General features: G+C 51.8%; 1 protein-coding gene across 7 annotated transcripts in view; it reads right to left on the bottom strand.

The window, feature by feature from the left end:
- dzip1l (DAZ interacting zinc finger protein 1-like) overlaps positions 1-13,811 on the bottom strand; it is a 368,643-nt gene that overhangs the window by 150,347 nt on the left and 204,485 nt on the right. The gene's annotated exons all lie outside the window — the stretch shown is intronic.

The following is a 13,811-nucleotide window of genomic DNA, read 5'->3' as shown; positions in this document are numbered from 1 at the left end:
CTTTCTTTAGTGAACACTGTGCAAAGTATTCATTTAGTACCTCACCCATTTCCTCTGGCTCAACACATAGATTCCTCCCATTGTCCTTAAGTGGTTCAATCCTTTCCCTGGCCACTCTCTTGCTTTTTACATATGAATAAAAAGCTTTGGGATTCACCTTCATCGTACTTGCCAAGGACCTTTCATGACTCCTCCTAGCCCTCCTAATTTTCCGCTCAGTACTTTCCTACTTTCTTTATACTCCTCAAGGATTTTGACTATTCCCACCCTTCTAGACTTTACAAGTCTCCTTTTTCTTTTTGATGAGGTTCACAATATCCCTCGTATCCAAGGCTCTCTAAACTTCCCATACTTATCCTTCATTCTCTCAGGAACGTGACTTTCCTGAATCTTAATCAACTGTTGCTTGAAAGACTCCCACATGTCCGATGTTGATTTATTATCCAACAGCCGCACCCAATCCAAATTCTTCAATTCCTGTCTAATGTTATCGTAATTTGCCTTTCCCCAGTTTAGTACCTTAGGGTTACCCTCATCTCTGTCCAAAAGTACCCTAAAACTTGCAGAATTGTGGTCACTACTCCCAAAATGTTCCCCTACTGAAACCTCAACCACCTGTCCAGGCTCATTCCCCAATACCAGACCCAGTACTGCCCTTTCTAGTTGGACTATCTGCATATTGCATCAAGAAGGCTTCCTGGATACCCCTTACAAACTCTGCCCCATCCAAGCCCCGAGCACTAAGTGAGTCCCAGTCAATAAAGGGGAAATTAAAATCCCCTACCACAACAACCCTGTTACTTTTGCACCTATCCAAATTTCTCCACCTATCTGCTCCTCTATCTCTCGCTGGCAGTTGGGGGGGCCTATAATAAACGCCCAACATTGTGATTGTCCCCTTCCTGTTCTGAAGTTCTATCCAGATCGCCTCATTGTATGAGCCCTCCCAGGTGTCCTCCCGCAGAACGGCTAAAATATTCTCCTTCACCAGTAATGCTACTCCCCCACCCCTTTTACATCCCCCTTTATCTCTCCTGAAGCATCTATATCCTCCAATGTTCAGCTGCCAATCCTGCCCTTCCTTTAACCATGTTTCTGTGATAGCCACAACATTCAAGTACTAATAAGCTCTAAGTTCATCTGCCTTACCCGCTATATTTCTGGAGTTGAAACAAATACACTTCAGACCACTGCGTTTGAGCAGACAGGGTGATGTTGTGCTCTTATTTTTGTGCACTATTTCCCCTTCAGTTTTTACACCTTCTAAGCGAACGCTCTGGTTCCCACCCCCTGCCATTCTAGTTTAAATCCTCCCGAGTGACTCGAGCAAACTTTCCAGCCAGGATATTGGTGCCCCTCCAGTTTAGATGCAACCTGTCCTTCTTGTACAGGTCCCACCTGCCCCAGAAGAGATCCCAGTGGTCCAGAAATCTGAAACCCTCCCTCCTGCATCACCAGCTCCGCCACTTATTCAGCTGCACTATCCTCCTATTTTTAGCCTCACTGGCATGTCGCACAGGGAGAAATCCTGAGATTACAACTCTAGAGAACCTGGTTTTTAGCTTATTGCCTAACCGCCCTGAACTCCTTCTGCAGGACCTCATCACTCTTCCTGCCTATGTCGTTAGTGTCTATGTGTACTACGGCACCTGGCTGTTAACCCTCCCCCTTCAGGATGTCCTGTGTCCATTCAAAGACATCCTTGACTCTGGCACCAGGGAGGCAACATGCCATCCTGGAGTCTCTTTTCCATCCACAAAAGCACCTATCTGTGCCCCTTACCATTGAGTCCCCTATAACTATCGCTCTCCTGCAATTTGCCCTCTCCTGCCGAGCAACAGAGTCAGTTGTGTGCCACTGTTCAAGCGGCTGTTGTTTTCCACTGATAGGCTATCCCTCCGAATAGTATCCAAAACAGTATACCTGTTAGAGAGGGAGACAGCCACAGGATTTTCCTGCACTGCCTGCCTGCCCTTTCTAGTGGTCACCCATCTGTCTGTCTGTACCTTGGATGTGACCACGCCTCGAGAACTCCTATCTATGACTGCTGCGCCAACCGAACCACACGGTCTGTGAGGAGCTGCCATTCGTTACACATGTCGCCGGAAAGCTGGAAGCGTCACAGATCTGCCACATCTCACAGTTAGAGCATTGCACCCCACTGAGTGACATTTAAGCACTAGTTCATGAAGTAAAAATAATCAATCAAATCGTTATTAGATTAAGTTACGATTAATTATGTGGTCCCTGGCACCAGATTGTCACTGTAAAATTAAAAGCTAAATACTAATCTTTGCCCTCAGGTTTAGTTACTTCTCTGTCCAGTTAATTAATAAGTTTCAATTAGTTTTTATTTCAAACTGAACAGATTACTTACCAGCCAATCAGGTCACAGCTTTACTGTGACATCGCTTTCTTTTCTCGCCCACAATTTGAAAACACACAGAGACACAGAGACAAATACCACTCACCTGCCCAGACTGCAGTCCCGATTTCTCCCGCTCAGAGACACAGACACAAATACCACTCACCTTCCCAGACTGCAGTCCCGATTTCTCCCGCACAGAGACACAGACACAAATACCACTCACCTTCCCAGACTGCAGTCCCGATTTCTCCCGCTCGGAGACACAGACACAAATACCACTCACCTTCCCAGACTGCAGTCCCGATTTCTCCCGCTCAGAGACACAGACACAAATACCACTCACCTTCCCAGACTGCAGTCCCGATTTCTCCCGCTCCGTGACACAGACACAAATACCACTCACCTTCCCAGACTGCAGTCCCGATTTCTCCCGCTCAGAGACACAAATACCACTCACCTTCCCAGACTGCAGTCACGATTTCTCCCGCTCAGAGACACAGACACAAATACCACTCACCTTCCCATACTGCAGTCCCGTTTTCTCCCGCTCAGAGACGCAGACACAAATACCACTCACCTTCCCAGACTGCAGTCCCGTTTTCTCCCGCTCGGAGACACAGACACATATACCACTCACCTTCCCAGACTGCAGTCCCGATTTCTCCCGCTCAGAGACACAGACACAAATACCACTCACCTTCCCAGACTGCAGTCCCGTTTTCTCCCGCTCAGAGACACAGACACAAATACCACTCACCTTCCCAGACTGCAGTCCCGTTTTCTCCCGCTCGGAGACACAGACACAAATACCACTCACCTTCCCAGACTGCAGACCCGATTTCTGCCGCTCGGAGACACAGACACAAATACCACTCACCTTCCCAGACTGCAGTCCCGATTTCTCCCTCTCAGACACAGACACAAATACCACTCACCTTCCCAGACCGCAGACCTGATTTCTCCCGCTCAGAGACACAGACACAAATACCACTCACCTTCCCAGACTGCAGTCCCGATTTCTCCCGCTCGGAGACACAGACACAAATACCACTCACCTTCCCAGAATCCAGTCCAGATTTCTCTCGTTCAGAGACACAGACACAAATACCACTCACCTTCCCAGACTGCAGTCCCGATTTCTCCCGCTCAGAGACACAGACACAAATACCACTCACCTTCCCAGACTGCAGTCCCGATTTCTCCCGCTCAGAGACACAGACACATATACCACTCACCTTCCCAGACCGCAGTCCCGATGTCTCCCATTCAGAGACACAGACACAAATACCACTCACCTTCCCAGACTGCAGTGCCGATTTCTCCCGTTTAGTGACAGACACAAATACCACTCACCTTCCCAGACTGCAGTCCCGATTTCTCCCGCTCGGAGACACAGACACAAATACCACTCACCTTCCCAGACTGCAGTCCCGATTTCTCCCGTTCAGAGACACAGACACAAATACCACTCACCTTCCCAGACTGCAGTCCCGATTTCTCCCGCTCGGAGACACAGACACAAATACCACTCACCTTCCCAGACTGCAGTCCCGATTTCTCCCGCTCAGAGATACAGACACAAATACCACTCACCTTCCCAGACTGCAGACCCAATTTCTCCCGCTCGGAGACACAGACACAAATACCACTCACCTTCCCAGACCGCAGTCCCGATTTCTCCCGCTCAGAGATACAGACACAAATACCACTCACCTTCCCAGACTGCAGTCCTGATTTCTCCCGCTCGGAGACACAGACACAAATACCACTCACCTTCCCAGACTGCAGTCCCGATTTCTCCCGTTCAGAGACACAGACACAAATACCACTCACCTTCCCAGACTGCAGTCCCGATTTCTCCCGCTCGGAGACACAGACACAAATACCACTCACCTTCCCAGACTGCAGTCCCGATTTCTCCCGCTCGGAGACACAGACACAAATACCACTCACCTTCCCAGACTGCAGTCCCGATTTCTCCCGCTCAGAGATACAGACACAAATACCACTCACCTTCCCAGACTGCAGTCCCAATTTCTCCCGCTCGGAGACACAGACACAAATACCACTCACCTTCCCAGACCGCAGTCCCGATTTCTCCCGCTCAGAGATACAGACACAAATACCACTCACCTTCCCAGACTGCAGTCCCGATTTCTCCCGTTCAGAGACACAGACACAAATACCACTCACCTTCCCAGACTGCAGTCCAGATTTCTCCCGCTCAGAGACAGAGACACAAATACCACTCACCTTCCCAGACTGCAGTCCAGATTTCTCCCGCTCAGAGACAGAGACACAAATACCACTCACCTTCCCAGACTGCAGTCCCAATTTCTCCCGCTCAGAGACACAGACACAAATACCACTCACCTTCCCAGACTGCAGTCCCGATTTCTCCTGCTCAGAGACACAAATACCACTCACCTTCCCAGACTGCATTCCCGATTTCTCCCGCGCATAGACAGACACAAATACACTCACCTTCCCAGACTGCAGTCCCGATATCTCCCGCTCATAGACACAGACACAAATACCACTCATCTTCCCAGACTGCAGTCCAGATTTCTCCCGCTCAGAGACACAGACACAAATACCACTCACCTTCCCAGACTGCAGTCCCGATTTCTCCCGCTCGGAGACACAGACACAAATACCACTCACCTTCCCAGACCGCAGTCCCGATTTCTCCCGCTCAGAGACACAGACACAAATACCACTCACCTTCCCAGACCGCAGTCCCGATTTCTCCCGCTCGGTGACACAGACACAAATACCACTCACCTTCCCAGACCGCAGTCCCGATTTCTCCCGCTCGGAGACACAGACACAAATACCACTCACCTTCCCAGACTGCAGTCCCGATTTCTCCCGCTCAGAGACACAGACACAAATACCACTCACCTTCCCAGACTGAGGTCCCGATTTCTCCCGCTCGGAGACACAAATACCACTCACCTTCCCAAACTGCAGTCCCGATTTCTCCCGCTCAGACACAGACACAAATACCACTCACATTCCCAGACTGCAGTCCCGATTTCTCCCGCTCAGAGACACAGACACAAATACCACTCACCTTCCCAGACTGCAGTCCCGTTTTCTCCCGCTCGGAGACACAGACACAAATACCACTCACCTTCCCAGACTGCAGACCCGATTTCTGCCGCTCGGAGACACAGACACAAATACCACTCACCTTCCCAGATTGCAGTCCCGATTTCTCCCTCTCAGACACAGACACAAATACCACTCACCTTCCCAGACCGCAGACCTGATTTCTCCCGCTCAGAGACACAGACACAAATACCACTCACCTTCCCAGACTGCAGTCCCGATTTCTCCCGCTCGGAGACATAGACACAAATACCACTCACCTTCCCAGAATCCAGTCCCGATTTCTCTCGTTCAGAGACACAGACACAAATACCACTCACCTTCCCAGACTGCAGTCCCGATTTCTCCCGCTCAGAGACACAGACACAAATACCACTCACCTTCCCAGACTGCAGTCCCGATTTCTCCCGCTCAGAGACACAGACACAAATACCACTCACCTTCCCAGACCGGAGTCCCGATGTCTCCCATTCAGAGACACAGACACAAATACCACTCACCTTCCCAGACTGCAGTGCCGATTTCTCCCGTTTAGTGACAGACACAAATACCACTCACCTTCCCAGACTGCAGTCCCGATTTCTCCCGCTCGGAGACACAGACACAAATACCACTCACCTTCCCAGACTGCAGTCCCGATTTCTCCCGTTCAGAGACACAGACACAAATACCACTCACCTTCCCAGACTGCAGTCCCGATTTCTCCCGCTCGGAGACACAGACACAAATACCACTCACCTTCCCAGACTGCAGTCCCGATTTCTCCCGCTCAGAGATACAGACACAAATACCACTCACCTTCCCAGACTGCAGACCCAATTTCTCCCGCTCGGAGACACAGACACAAATACCACTCACCTTCCCAGACCGCAGTCCCGATTTCTCCTACTCAGAGATACAGACACAAATACCACTCACCTTCCCAGACTGCAGTCCCGATTTCTCCCGTTCAGAGACACAGACACAAATACCACTCACCTTCCCAGACTGCAGTCCCGATTTCTCCCGCTCGGAGACACAGACACAAATACCACTCACCTTCCCAGACTGCAGTCCCGATTTCTCCCGCTCAGAGATACAGACACAAATACCACTCACCTTCCCAGACTGCAGTCCCAATTTCTCCCGCTCGGAGACACAGACACAAATACCACTCACCTTCCCAGACCGCAGTCCCGATTTCTCCCGCTCAGAGATACAGACACAAATACCACTCACCTTCCCAGACTGCAGTCCCGATTTCTCCCGTTCAGAGACACAGACACAAATACCACTCACCTTCCCAGACTGCAGTCCAGATTTCTCCCGCTCAGAGACAGAGACACAAATACCACTCACCTTCCCAGACTGCAGTCCAGATTTCTCCCGCTCAGAGACAGAGACACAAATACCACTCACCTTCCCAGACTGCAGTCCAGATTTCTCCCGCTCAGAGACACAGACACAAATACCACTCACCTTCCCAGACTGCAGTCCCGATTTCTCCTGCTCAGAGACACAAATACCACTCACCTTCCAAGACTGCATTCCCGATTTCTCCCGCGCATAGACAGACACAAATACACTCACCTTCCCAGACTGCAGTCCCGATATCTCCCGCTCATAGACACAGACACAAATACCACTCATCTTCCAAGACTGCAGTCCAGATTTCTCCCGCTCAGAGACACAGACACAAATACCACTCACCTTCCCAGACTGCAGTCCCGATTTCTCCCGCTCAGAGACACAGACACAAATACCACTCACCTTCCCAGACTGCAGTCCCGATTTCTCCCGCTCGGAGACACAGACACAAATACCACTCACCTTCCCAGACCGCAGTCCCGATTTCTCCGGCTCAGAGACACAGACACAAATACCACTCACCTTCCCAGACCGCAGTCCCGATTTCTCCCGCTCGGAGACACAGACACAAATACCACTCACCTTCCCAGACTGCAGTCCCGATTTCTCCCGCTCAGAGACACAGACACAAATACCACTCACCTTCCCAGACTGAGGTCCCGATTTCTCCCGCTCGGAGACACAAATACCACTCACCTTCCCAAACTGCAGTCCCGATTTCTCCCGCTCAGACACAGACACAAATACCACTCACATTCCCAGACTGCAGTCCCGATTTCTCCCGCTCAGAGACACAGACACAAATACCACTCACCTTCCCAGACTGCAGTCCCGATTTCTCCCGCTCAGAGACACAGACACAAATACCACTCACCTTCCCAGACTGCAGTCCCGATTTCTCCCGCTCAGACACAGACACAAATACCACTCACCTTCCCAGACTGAGGTCCCGATTTCTCCCGCTCGGAGACACAAATACCACTCACCTTCCCAGACTGCAGTCACGATTTCTCCCGCTCGGAGACACAGACACAAATACCACTCACCTTCCCAGACCGCAGTTCCGATTTCTCCCGCTCAGAGACACAGACACAAATACCACTCACCTTCCCAGACTGCAGTTCCGATTTCTCCCGCTCAGAGACACAGACACAAATACCACTCACCTTCCCAGACCGCAGTTCCGATTTCTCCCGCTCGGAGACACAGACACAAATACCACTCACCTTCCCAGACCGCAGTTCCGATTTCTCCCGCTCAGAGACACAGACACAAATAACACTCACCTTCCCAGACTGCAGTCCCGATTTCTCCCGCTCGGAGACAAAGACACAAATACCACTCACCTTCCCAGACCGCAGTCCCGATTTTTCCCGCTCGGAGACACAGACACAAATACCACTCACCTTCCCAGACTGCAGTCAAGATTTCTCCCGCTCAGAGACACAGACACAAATACCACTCACCTTCCCAGACTGCAGTCACGATTTCTCCCGCTCAGAGACACAGACACAAATACCACTCACCTTCCCAGACCGCAGTCCCGATTTCTCCCGCTCGGAGACACAGACACAAATACCACTCACCTTCCCAGACTGCAGTCCCGATTTCTCCCGCTCAGAGACACAGACACAAATACCACTCACCTTCCCAGACTGCAGTCCCGATTTCTCCCGCTCAGAGACACAGACACAAATACCACTCACCTTCCCAGACCGCAGTCCCGATTTCTCCCGCTCAGAGACACAGACACAAATACCACTCACCTTCCCAGACTGCAGTCCCGATTTCTCCCGCTCAGAGACATAGACACAAATACCACTCACCTTCCCAGACCGCAGTCCCGATTTCTCCCGCTCAGAGACACAGACACAAATACCACTCACCTTCCCAGACTGCAGTCCTGATTTCTCCCGCTCGGAGACACAGACACAAATACCACTCACCTTCCCAGACCGCAGTCCCGATTTCTCCCGCTCAGAGACACAGACACAAATACCACTCACCTTCCCAGACTGCAGTCCCGATTTCTCCCGCTCGGAGACACAGACACAAATACCACTCACCTTCCCAGACTGCAGTCCTGATTTCTCCCGCTCGGAGACACAGACACAAATACCACTCACCTTCCCAGACCGCAGTCCCGATTTCTCCCGCACAGAGACACAGACACATATACCACTCACCTTCCCAGACTGCAGTCCCGATTTCTCCCGCTCAGAGACACAGACACAAATACCACTCACCTTCCCAGACTGCAGTCCTGATTTCTCCCGCTCGGAGACACAGACACAAATACCACTCACCTTCCCAGACCGCAGTCCCGATTTCTCCCGCTCAGAGACACAGACACAAATACCACTCACCTTCCCAGACTGCAGTCCCGATTTCTCCCGCTCGGAGACACAGACACAAATACCACTCACCTTCCCAGACCGCAGTCCCGATTTCTCCCGCTCAGAGACACAGACACAAATACCACTCACCTTCCCAGACTGCAGTCCCGATTTCTCCCGCTCAGACACAGACACAAATACCACTCACCTTCCCAGACTGCAGTCCCGATTTCTCCCGCTCGGAGACACAGACACAAATGCCACTCATTTTCCCAGACTGCAGTCCCGATTTCTCCCGCTCGGAGACACAGACACAAATACCACTCACCTTCCCAGACCGCAGTCCCGATTTCTCCCGCTCAGAGACACAGACACAAATACCACTCACCTTCCCAGACTGCAGTCCCGATTTCTCCCGCTCAGACACAGACACAAATACCACTCACCTTCCCAGACTGCAGTCCCGATTTCTCCCGCTCGGAGACACAGACACAAATGCCACTCATTTTCCCAGACTGCAGTCCCGATTTCTCCCGCTCGGAGACACAGACACAAATACCACTCACCTTCCCAGACTGCAGTCCCGATTTCTCCCGCTCAGAGACACAGACACAAATACCACTCACCTTCCCAGACTGCAGTCCCGATTTCTCCCGCTCAGAGACACAAATACCACTCACCTTCCCAGACCGCAGTCCCGATTTCTCCCGCTCAGAGACACAGACACAAATACCACTCACCTTCCCAGACTGCAGTCCCGATTTCTCCCGCTCAGACACAGACACAAATACCACTCACCTTCCCAGACTGCAGTCCCGATTTCTCCCGCTCGGAGACACAGACACAAATGCCACTCATTTTCCCAGACTGCAGTCCCGATTTCTCCCGCTCGGAGACACAGACACAAATACCACTCACCTTCCCAGACCGCAGTCCCGATTTCTCCCGCTCAGAGACACAGACACAAATACCACTCACCTTCCCAGACTGCAGTCCCGATTTCTCCCGCTCAGACACAGACACAAATACCACTCACCTTCCCAGACTGCAGTCCCGATTTCTCCCGCTCGGAGACACAGACACAAATGCCACTCATTTTCCCAGACTGCAGTCCCGATTTCTCCCGCTCGGAGACACAGACACAAATACCACTCACCTTCCCAGACTGCAGTCCCGATTTCTCCCGCTCGGAGACAAAGACACAAATACCACTCACCTTCCCAGACTGCAGTCCCGATTTCTCCCGCTCGGAGACACAAATACCACTCACCTTCCCAGACTGCAGTCCCGATTTCTCCCGCTCAGAGACACAAATACCACTCACCTTCCCAGACTGCAGTCCCGAATTCTCCCGTGCAGAGACAGACACAAATACCACTCACCTTCCCAGACTGCAGTCCCGATTTCTCCCGCTCAGAGACACAGACACAAATACCACTCACCTTCCCAGACTGCAGTCCCGATTTCTCCCGCTCGGAGACACAAATACCACTCACCTTCCCAGACTGCAGTCCCGATTTCTCCCGTTCAGAGACACAAACACAAATACCACTCACCTTCCCAAACTGCAGTCCCGATTTCTCCCGCTCAGAGACATAGACACAAATACCACTCACCTTCCCAGACTGCAGTCCCGATTTCTCCCGCTCGGAGACGCAGACACAAATACCACTCACCTTCCCAGACTGAGGTCCCGATTTCTCCCGTTCAGAGACACAGACACAAATACCACTCACCTTCCCAGACTGCAGTCCCGATTTCTCCCGCTCAGAGACACAGACACAAATACCACTCACCTTCCCAGACTGCAGTCCCGATTTCTCCCGCTCGGAGACACAAATACCACTCACCTTCCCAAACTGCAGTCCCGATTTCTCCCGCTCAGAGAGACAGACACAAATACCACTCACCTTCCCAGACTGAGGTCCCGATTTCTCCCGCTCGGAGACACAGACACAAATACCACTCACCTCCTCAGACCGCAGTCCCGATTTCTCCCGCTCAGAGACACAGACACAAATACCACTCACCTTCCCAGACTGCAGTCCCGATTTCTCCCGCTCCGAGACACGGACACAAATACCACTCACCTTCCCAGACTGCAGTCCCGATTTCTCCCGCTCAGAGACACAAATACCACTCACCTTCCCAGACTGCAGTCCCGATTTCTCCCGTGCAGAGACAGACACATATACCACTCACCTTCCCAGACTGCAGTCCCGATTTCTCCCGTTCAGAGACACAGACACAAATACCACTCACCTTCCCAGACTGCAGTCCCGATTTCTCCCGCTCGGAGACACAGACACAAATACCACTCACCTTCCCAGACTGCAGTCCCGATTTCTCCCGCTCGGAGACACAGACACAAATACCACTCACCTTCCCAGACTGCAGTCCCGATTTCTCCCGCTCAGAGACAGAGACACAAATACCACTCACCTTCCCAGACTGCAGTCCCGATTTCTCCCGCTCCGAGACACAGACACAAATACCACTCACCTTCCCAGACTGCAGTCCCGATTTCTCCCGCTCAGAGACACAGACACAAATACCACTCACCTTCCCAGACCGCAGTCCCGATTTCTCCCGCTCAGAGACAGAGACACAAATACCACTCACCTTCCCAAACTGCAGTCCTGATTTCTCCCGCTCAGAGACATAGACACAAATACCACTCACCTTCCCAGACTGCAGTCCCGATTTCTCCCGCTCGGAGACACAGACACAAATACCACTCACCTTCCCAGACTGCAGTCCCGATTTCTCCCGCTCAGAGACGTAGACACAAATACCACTCACCTTCCCAGACTGCAGTCCCGATTTCTCCCGCTCAGAGACACAGACACAAATACCACTCACCTTCCCAAACTGCAGTCCTGATTTCTCCCGCTCAGAGACATAGACACAAATACCACTCACCTTCCCAGACTGAGGTCCCGATTTCTCCCGCTCAGAGACACAGACACAAATACCACTCACCTTCCCAGACTGCAGTCCCGATTTCTCCCGCTCAGAGACACAGACACAAATACCACTCACCTTCCCAGACTGCAGTCCTGATTTCTCCCGCTCAGAGACATAGACACAAATACCACTCACCTTCCCAGACTGAGGTCCCGATTTCTCCCGCTCAGAGACACAGACACAAATACCACTCACCTTCCCAGACTGCAGTCCCGATTTCTCCCGCTCAGAGACACAGACACAAATACCACTCACCTTCCCAGACTGCAGTCCCGATTTCTCCCGCTCAGAGACACAGACACAAATACCACTCACCTTCCCAGACTGCAATCCCGATTTCTCCCGCTCCGAGACACGGACACAAATACCACTCACCTTCCCAGACTGCAGTCCCGATTTCTCCCTTCAGAGACACAGACACAAATACCACTCACCTTCCCAGACTGCAGTCCCGATTTCTCCCGCTCGGAGACACAAATACCACTCACTTTCCCAGACTGCATTCCCGATTTCTCCCGTGCAGAGACAGACACATATACCACTCACCTTCCCAGACTGGAGTCCCGATTTCTCCCGTTCAGAGACACAGACACAAATACCACTCACCTTCCCAGACTGCAGTCCCGATTTCTCCCGCTCGGAGACACAGACACAAATACCACTCACCTTCCCAGACTGGAGTCCCGATTTCTCCCGCTCGGAGACACAAATACCACTCACCTTCCCAGACTGCAGTCCCGATTTCTCCCGTTCAGAGACACAGACACAAATACCACTCACCTTCCCAGACTGCAGTCCCGATTTCTCCCGCTCAGAGACACAGACACAAATACCACTCACCTTCCCAGACTGCAGTCCCGATTTCTCCCGCTCAGAGACACAGACACAAATACCACTCACCTTCCCAGACCGCAGTCCCGATTTCTCCCGCTCAGAGACACAGACACAAATACCACTCACCTTCCCAGACCGCAGTCCCGATTTCTCCCGCTCGGAGACTCAGACACAAATACCACTCACCTTCCCAGACTGCAGTCCCGATTTCTCCCGCTCAGAGACACAGACACAAATACCACTCACCTTCCCAGACTGCAGTCCCGATTTCTCCCGCTCAGAGACACAGACACAAATACCACTCACCTTCCCAGACTGCAGTCCCGATTTCTCCCTTCAGAGACACAGACACAAATACCACTCACCTTCCCAGACCGCAGTCCCGATTTCTCCCGCTCAGAGACACAGACACAAATACCACTCACCTTCCCAGACTGCAGTCCCGATTTCTGCCGCTCGGAGACACAGACACAAATACCACTCACCTTCCCAGACTGCAGTCCCGATTTCTCCCGCTCGGAGACACAGACACAAATACCACTCACCTTCCCAGACTGCAGTCCCGATTTCTCCCGCTCAGAGACACAGACACAAATACCACTCACCTTCCCAGACTGCAGTCCCGATTTCTCCCGCTCAGCTCCGCCCCCGATATGAAGGTCTTACCTGCAACTCACCAATCAGTTCTCTCCCTTATAGTCACCTGCTATTCAATTATGCTACTCTTCTATTTCTGTACTCGCTACAATATGACACTGGGCGTAATCCAGAGATTACAACCCGAGAGGTCCTGCTTTTTAGTCTGCAGCTTAACTCCTTGAATTCTTGATGCAAGACCTCATCCC

The sequence above is a fragment of the Scyliorhinus torazame genome, chromosome 14 (assembly GCF_047496885.1).
Source record: "Scyliorhinus torazame isolate Kashiwa2021f chromosome 14, sScyTor2.1, whole genome shotgun sequence".
Lineage (NCBI taxonomy): Eukaryota > Metazoa > Chordata > Chondrichthyes > Carcharhiniformes > Scyliorhinidae > Scyliorhinus > Scyliorhinus torazame.
The sequence above is the reverse complement of the archived record's forward strand: the minus strand, read 5'-3'. Positions and strand labels throughout refer to the sequence as shown.